At 40.6% G+C, this 8048-nt stretch overlaps 1 pseudogene; it reads left to right on the top strand.

The window, feature by feature from the left end:
• Positions 1-7056: 7056 nt before the first annotated feature.
• Positions 7057-7173, top strand: LOC136396518 (5S ribosomal RNA; annotated as a pseudogene).
• The last annotated feature ends 875 nt before the right edge of the window (positions 7174-8048 follow it).

The following is an 8048-nucleotide window of genomic DNA, read 5'->3' as shown; positions in this document are numbered from 1 at the left end:
ATAAATAAAAGACTTAAATGTAAGTCATAAAACCATAAACATCTTGGAAGAAAACATAGGTAGTAAACTTTCTGATATCTCTCGTAGCAATATTTTTGATGATTTATTTCCACAGGCAAGTGAAATAAAGGACAGGATGAACAAATGGGACTATATCAAACTAAAAAGCTTTTGCACAGCAAAAGACACCATGAACAAAATAAAAAGACAACCCACACAATGGGAGAACATATTTGCCAATATATCTGATAAGGGGTTAATAACCAAAATCTATAAAGAACTTCTAAAACTCAACACCAGAAAGGTAAACAATCCAATTAAAAATGAGCAAAAGGGCTCTAGTCAGCTTGCTCAGTGGTTAGAGCTTTGGCCTGGCATGTAGAAGTCACGAGTTCAATTCCGGGTCAGGACATACAGGAGAAGTGCCTATCTGCTTCTCCACCCTTCCCCTTCTTCTTTCCCTCTAGCTCTCTCTTTCTCTCCCATAGCCAAGGTTCCATTGGAGCAAAGCTGGCCCAAGCACTGAGGATGGCTCCACGGCCTCTGCCTCAGGCACTAGAATGGCTCCGGCCACAATGGAGCAACGCCCTAGATGGCCAGAGTATCGCCCCCTGGTGAGCATGCCTACTGGATCCTGGTCGGGCTCATGCAGGAGTCTGTCTGACTGCCTCCCTGCTTCTAACTTCAGAAGAATTTTTTAAAAATTAAAATTAAAATTAAAAATGAGCAAAAGAACTGAATAGACACTTCTCCAAAGAGGACATACAGATGGCCAATAGGCATATGAAAAAATGTTCAACGTCACAAGTCATCAAAGAAATGCAAATTAAAACCACAATGAGATACCACCTCACTCCTGTCAGATTGGCACTCATTAACAAAACAACACACAATAAGTGCTGGCGAGAGTGCGGAGAAAAGGGAACCCTCCTGGCATTGCTGGTGGGAATGCAGACTTGTGCAGCCACTGTGGAGAACTGTATGGGTTTCTTCAAAACATTAAAAATATAACTGCCTTTTGACCCAGCTATCCCACTTTTAGGAATATATCCTAAGAATACCAAATCACTGATTTTAAAAAAGATATGCACCCCCATGTTTATTGCAGCATTGTTTACAATAGCCAAGATCTGGAAACAGCCCAAGTGTCCGTCAGTGGACGAGTGGATTAAAAAGCTGAGATACATATACACAATGGAATACTACACGGCTGTGAAAAAGAAGGAAATCTGACCTTTTATGACAGCATGGATGGACTTGGAGATTATTATACTAAGTGAAATAAGCCAAACAGAGAAAGAAAAACATCATATGATCTCACATATATGTGGAATGTAATGAACAAAGTGAACTGAGAAATGGAATAGAGGCAGAGGCGTGGTCACAGGACAGAGGAACAGAGTCAGAGGGAAGGGGGATGAGGGGATAGTATTAGAGAAGGTAAAGGGATTAGCAAAACTATATGTACATAACACAGAGATATAGATAACAGGACAGCAGATCCTAGAGGGAAGGGGGACGGGAGTTAAGGGGTACAAAAAGGGACACAGGGGTGGGGGTAAGGGAGTTATATTCAGTGGGACACTTGAATCCATGTAAACACAATAAATTAAAAATTAATAAAAAAATTTTAAAAATAGAACATGATCAATCAGACAATTTACAAACACAGAAACCCAAATATGTTTTTATAAAAGTATAATATCCTTAATAATCAAAGAAATGAAAAGTATAAATATACATAATTTTTTATTCATGAAATTGACAATTTAAAAAGAAACAATGAAACTCACTTTTGAAAGGACATGGAGACTCCCTATAAACTTGACAATTAATACAGTTTTTTTCTGGGTTAATAATTTATCAATAGAAATCAAAAGTCCTAAAATTTACATTTCATTGGCATTGGAATTCCAAATATAGCCTAAGGAATAACTGTAGATAAGCACAAAAATAAAGTAATAACATTAATCACAGGATTGTTTGTGAAAGGGAAATAATATTGGTTAAATTAACTAAAGATCATCTGTACAATATAATACTAGGCAGTGATTTAAAATCAGACTGGAAAGGTGTTCACAGACTAAACTTTAAGGAAAGTTACTAAACTATATGAGCCTATACTTTATAAACATTTAATATATGTGTATAAATACAGAACTGCTAGGTACTGACAAAGAGAAGACCAAACGGATAGAAACTAAAATGTCAGTTGGTGAGTGTCTATAATGAGCCATGGGTGATATTTATTTTGTTCCATTTGCTTTTCCATAGTTTCTATTTTTTTTTTCAGATAACATGGAACCTTTTATAACAATAAATAAATGTTTTTAAATAGAATTTTACAAGCTTAAGGGAAAAAGAGTGCAACAAGCTTCTGTTTTTCCCACCAATCGAAATGGCTTTCCCTTATTCTTTTTAAAGATCGTGCTGCTGCTCTCCCTCCCCTGATCTGTGTCCAACTGAAATAATTTCCTTCACATCATGAAAAAATTATCCGAAACCCCAAGCTCACTCATTCAATTAGCTCCCTACCTCTTCCTTACTCACTATTCAATTAACATTGAATCACTTTAAGTCTTGCTATTTTAAAACCTATTCTGGCTAATCTGTTTTTTTAAACGGCTAGCTCTTCTTTTTACTTCTGAGCTTCCCAACGTCTGAAGACGAGAGGATGTTTATAAACCAGGCCCTCCGTTGTTCTGTGCAGCAGCACTTCACCTCCCCTCCACTGTCCATTCCCAGAGTCCAATCGGGTGCAAAGCAACATGGAAAAACTCAGAAGCTCTCAACCTATAGCAGGTGGCAGGCCAAGGAAAGCAGCGCAGGGCCAGATATGACATGAAAACACCTGATACAAGTCGAGGTAAAAATATTTTTAAAAATGAATCATCCCACATAGTTGTGTAGGAAGCACCTGCAACCAGGCTGTGATGTGTAGGGCCCTGGCAGTTTAATTATTCTGGGTATTAGCTTCATGATTTCTAAACCTATGGCTTCATTTCCAAGGTGACATCTAAACTGATAAAAAGTTCAAGCCAAATTACGTTACTCTAACAAGTTCTTTAATTCTGTGTAACCTCTCAGTCCCTCTTAAAGTAGCTCACAGCCCGTATCTCAACAAATACATTTCATTGCTGTGTATACTGAAGACATTGAGCTTACCTCACAAACTATTTTAATATGTTTTACATCTTATGATAACAGATTCCTTTGGACACCTTCCTCTAGTTTCTCCATCCTTCATTTTCTCCTCCATTCCATCCATCTTCCCACATTGATTCAGGCTAACATGAGTCACTTCTTTATCTCTGCAGACTGGGGATTGGCCTTTTATTTTTTTTTAACCTGGAGGAAGTTAGTCATTTGAAATGTTTTGATCTATTACAACTATTACATATGTTGTTTCAAGGTTAAAATAAAAGAAGAAGAAGCAGTCAGAAACCAGAAGAGCAAGAAGAAGAGCTATCTCTTAGGTGACCTGAGGATGGTTCTGACTTCCTGTAAAGTTTGCAAAGACAATTTCCCTGACTCCCTGATCCAGACAAGAGACCAACACTAACTCTGACTGCTGCTGAGGGTGTGGACCACTCGTACATTACTGCTGGGAATATACAGAGGCACAGCCACTTGGGAAGAGAGGGGGCCAGTGTCTCATAAAACTAAGCATACATTTACCATATGGCTTAACAATTCTACTCTTGGGCATTTATGCCAGAGAAATGGAAACCTATGTTGACACAAAAACATGTACTCAGATGTTTATAGCAGCTTTAGCCACAAGTTCCTGAAACCAGAACCAACTGCAATGTCCTTCAGTGGGTGAATGGTTAAAGAAACTGTGATACATCTACACCACGAAATACCACTCTGTAATAAAAAGGAAGAAACTATCAATACATGTAACAATTTGGATAGATTTGAAGGAAGACATAATTAATTTTTAAAAATCTCAAAAGGCTACACCTGCATGATTTCATGTACACAACATTCTTGAAATGACAAAATTATAGAGAGAAACAAGAGATGAGCGGCTGCCAGGGTTGGTGGGGGAGGGGGAGAGCAGGTGGCTGAGGTTACAAAGGGCAGCACAACGGACCCTTGCAAAGGAACTGTCCGAGATCTTCAAAGCGGTGGAGGCCACACACATCTAGACAGGTGATAAAATTATATCCAACAATCTACACAAATGAATGCATGTAAAACTGGTGAAATCCAAACAAGGTCACTGGATCGTGAGCTTGAATATCATTAACATCAACTTCCTGGTTTTGATAATGTACTATAATTATGCAGAATGGAGAAAGAGAGAAGTATTAATAGTAATAGCACATGTCTGGACAATAAAGAGCTAGAATCAATTTACAGTATTGACTTTTTCCCGCAAAGCTTTCTTATCAAATAGAAATGCAAGTTTCTCCTAGAGTCCACATTCCCTGAAATTTTAAATTATTCCTAACTTTAGGTGTTCTATTTTGTGGTGGTTGTCATGGTGATGCTTAAAGAGAAGAACTATAAAGTGCTATACAAAGATCCTAGTTTCTGAAGGAGCTGGATTAGCATTTCCTTGGTGTAGCAGATGCCATTGGTTCCCCACCCACATGACTCGACCCACCTCAGAGGTCACCTGCACACAGAAATGCCAGCAAGGTGACACTTCAGGGACAACCCTCAAGCACTAAAAAATAAGAGTTGGTGAGGAAAGCTGCATTGTCCTCCCCAGCAATGGGGTGAACCAGAAGCATAATTCATACCGTCTCTCAAGGGATCCCCAGCAGGACGAACCTCAGTTGCCCACAGCAGTAATCTGCTCATGATCACACCTCTTATCTGTTCTTCCTTCTTTCCTGTCTCACTCTCTTCTCTCCCTCATTCCAGCTCCCAAACAAACCACTTGGACCCAACTCCTTGTCTCAGGATCTGCTTTTGGAAGGCCCCAAACTCAGAAGCTCCCACTGAAGACGCCTGGCTGCATACCCCGGTGCCTGATCTCTAACTGAGATTTTACTTCTCCTAGTCCCTGCCAAACTAAAAAAGAAACTGCCACAATCTTCCTGAGGATTCAATAGCATACAATTTGTTTCGTTAAAAAAAAACTAATGACAATGGGCCCTGGCCGGTTGGCTCAGCGTTAGAGCGTCAGCCCGGAGTGTAGAAGTCCCTGTGTGGAATTCCTGGTCAGGGCACACAGGAGAAGCACCCATCTTCTTCTCCACCCTTCCTCCTCTTTCTCTCTGTCTCTCTCTCTTCCCGTCCTGCAGCCAAGGCTCCATTGGAACAGAGTTGGTCTAGGCGCTGAGGATGGCACCATGGCCTTCGCCTCATGCGCTAGAATGGCTCTGGCCTCAAGGAGCAAGGCCCCAGATGGGCAAAGCATTGCCCCCTGGTGGGCATGCCAGGTGGATCCTCCCCACTTTTAACTTTGGAAAAATGCAAAAAAAAAAAAGAAAGAAAGAAAGAAAAACTGATGACAATGTCCTCAGGTAAATACAGCCTTGGACACTTCTGAAACTTATTTCCTATTTGCCTGGTAACGAATATGGACATTGACCATAGGGCTGTTTGTTTAATAACTAGCTAGAAAGCCTTTCTCACACAGGTTCCATTTGCTGAAGCAAATCTGCATTTGTTGCACATGTCTTTAGAAAGCTGCCATACTTGTGTTCTAGATCCTAGAAGAAGACTATCTGGACCCACAAATTCAGTAGTCCCATCAAAAAGGCTGAGACGTCGCCAGTTTCCAAGAGTCTACCTAAATGACTCCAGAAAGTCAACTTACAGCAAACTCTAGTCTGAAAAATGCAGACTATGAAAGGATGCTTTGGGATCCTGAAAATCTCACTAAATATAACCCACCTAGACTAATAACCAGCTGCAGTCCAATTAATTAAGATCTTGAATCACTGTTCTCTGAATCTTCGTTTGTATCAAGGCAATGGTTCTGCTATAAATATGTTTATGTCTGTGTGGGGCTAATTAAATAGGCAAATATCTAAATATACTTTTAAAGACTTGGAGACAGAGTAGCTGTGAGGAAAATAAACTGGAAGTCTGAATATTTAGAACACAGATTTGCCTGCACCTGGGGAGTAAGGGAGGAGATATTTTGGCCACATCCCTTGGACTTCCTGGGTCTCTGTTTACTTATCAGCAAAATAAAGGGTTTGAATTAGATGAGAAGGGAAAAACAAGCTCTGTTGCAGCTTGACAAGTCTGTGATTCTAGACAATGTTTTTGTTTAGCAGAAATAGGATCCACTGACAGTATTGCTATTCATGCACTGACTCATTTAACATTGACTGAGCATCTATCTTCTATGTAGCAAGCACAGTGTAAGGGACACCAAAATGTCACAAAGCTAACACAGCTCAGCTTCTCACCTCCACATTCTCTCCATGTTGGCTTTATCTGTTGTTCCACATTCAATGTCCCAGGACCCGGTGTCCACCAGGCTAAGCTTAAGTCATGTGCTTGTCCCCAGGCACTCCAACACGATAGATACGATCATAGAGGCAGGCAACAGGGGATGGCTGTCACCAAGAATTGCCCCCCACCAAGATGATGCACAAAAGCATCTTTCCCCAAAAAGAGATCAGACTACTCAAAGGAAGAGGGGAATTTGGATGCTGGCTGACATGTGTCCTGCACATCTGCCTCCCTGAGTGCTCCGACACATAGTGCAAATGCATGTGCACACTGGGAGAGGCAGAGAAGCCAGGGCCCTAGGCGGCTTTCTAGTGACTGTGGCTTGGGAAAGAAGTTGAATCCTAGGGTCTTTCACACTAGTGGACAGATTGGTTTCCACTTCATTTCTCACATTGTTCTCATGTGACACAGATCCATGAAGAAGCTACTCAGGAATCTGGAAGTACAGATCGGGACTGCCTTTCTGGCTCTGACTGTCATTGTGCTGTCACCACCGTATCCTCAGAGAGGCCAGCAGAAAAAATGCTCAGGATGATATTCAGGGTAAGGATGCCATTCAGTGCCTAGGTCATGGGATGCGTGGGGAACTCCCCAGTGTTATGGGTGAGCACCATTTGACTTGCTGGACCTGTCTACGGCCATACCACCCTGAACGCGCCCGATCTCGTCTGATCTCGGAAGCTAAGCAGGGTCGGGCCTAGTTAGTACTTGGATGGGAGACTTGCTGGCCCAAGTCGGCCGTGGATTAGGCCTCTTCGGCTTTGATGGCATCGAGCTGCCACAGGTCCTTCTACTTAGAACAGGGAGTCCTGTTTCTACCACTGCCCTTTCCCCACCTCCTCTCACTAATTCACTCATCAGTGCAATCAGGAGGCCACTATAAAAGAAACTTTGACATTTGCTCAAGAACGTAAAACTAAAATTAGTACAGAAATACAAAGGACTTAGAATAACCAAAACGAGTTTGAAAAATAGGTAATAATGATCAAATTGTACTTTTTAAACATGTATATTTTATTTTTATTTTAACTATATGTCAATAAAACTTTTTTTAATGAGAAAAAAACACCATCTGGGTATCTTGAACATCCCAGGTACAGCCCTGTGCAAAGACTTGGCCATGATATCATTTATGACTGTGCCCCTGCCAGACCCCAACCACCTCAGAGATAAGCAATTTCTTGTGTTTGGTGGTTATCATTCCCTTGCTGTTTTTAAAAAATATGTTTACTCCATATGTAGCTTAATTCTGTCAGTTTTTTACCTTTGTGTAAAGAAAGTCATGTTCAACACAGTCTTCTGTGACTTGCTTTTCTTGTTCAACTGTTTACTAATAAACATTTATGCAGGTTGATGTGTGTAGTGGTCATACATTTCTTTTCACTGCTGTATAGTATTCCAAAATAGTTTTGATTCATTCTAGCCTGAATGGATATTAGTATTGCTTCCAGTGTTTTACTGTTTCAAACATCACTATCATGACTGCACGCACAAGAATTTCTTCATTGCACACTTGATTGCAGACTTCCTAGTCACAGCGTATGTACACTTTGATATTATTAAATAATATAAAACTGCTTCCAAGTATTCGTATCAATTGACCTTACCAGTAGTGGTTGCTT

Source organism: Saccopteryx leptura, chromosome 2 (assembly GCF_036850995.1).
Source record: "Saccopteryx leptura isolate mSacLep1 chromosome 2, mSacLep1_pri_phased_curated, whole genome shotgun sequence".
In the NCBI taxonomy this organism is placed as follows: domain Eukaryota; kingdom Metazoa; phylum Chordata; class Mammalia; order Chiroptera; family Emballonuridae; genus Saccopteryx; species Saccopteryx leptura.
This window is presented reverse-complemented; position numbering and strand designations above follow the sequence as displayed.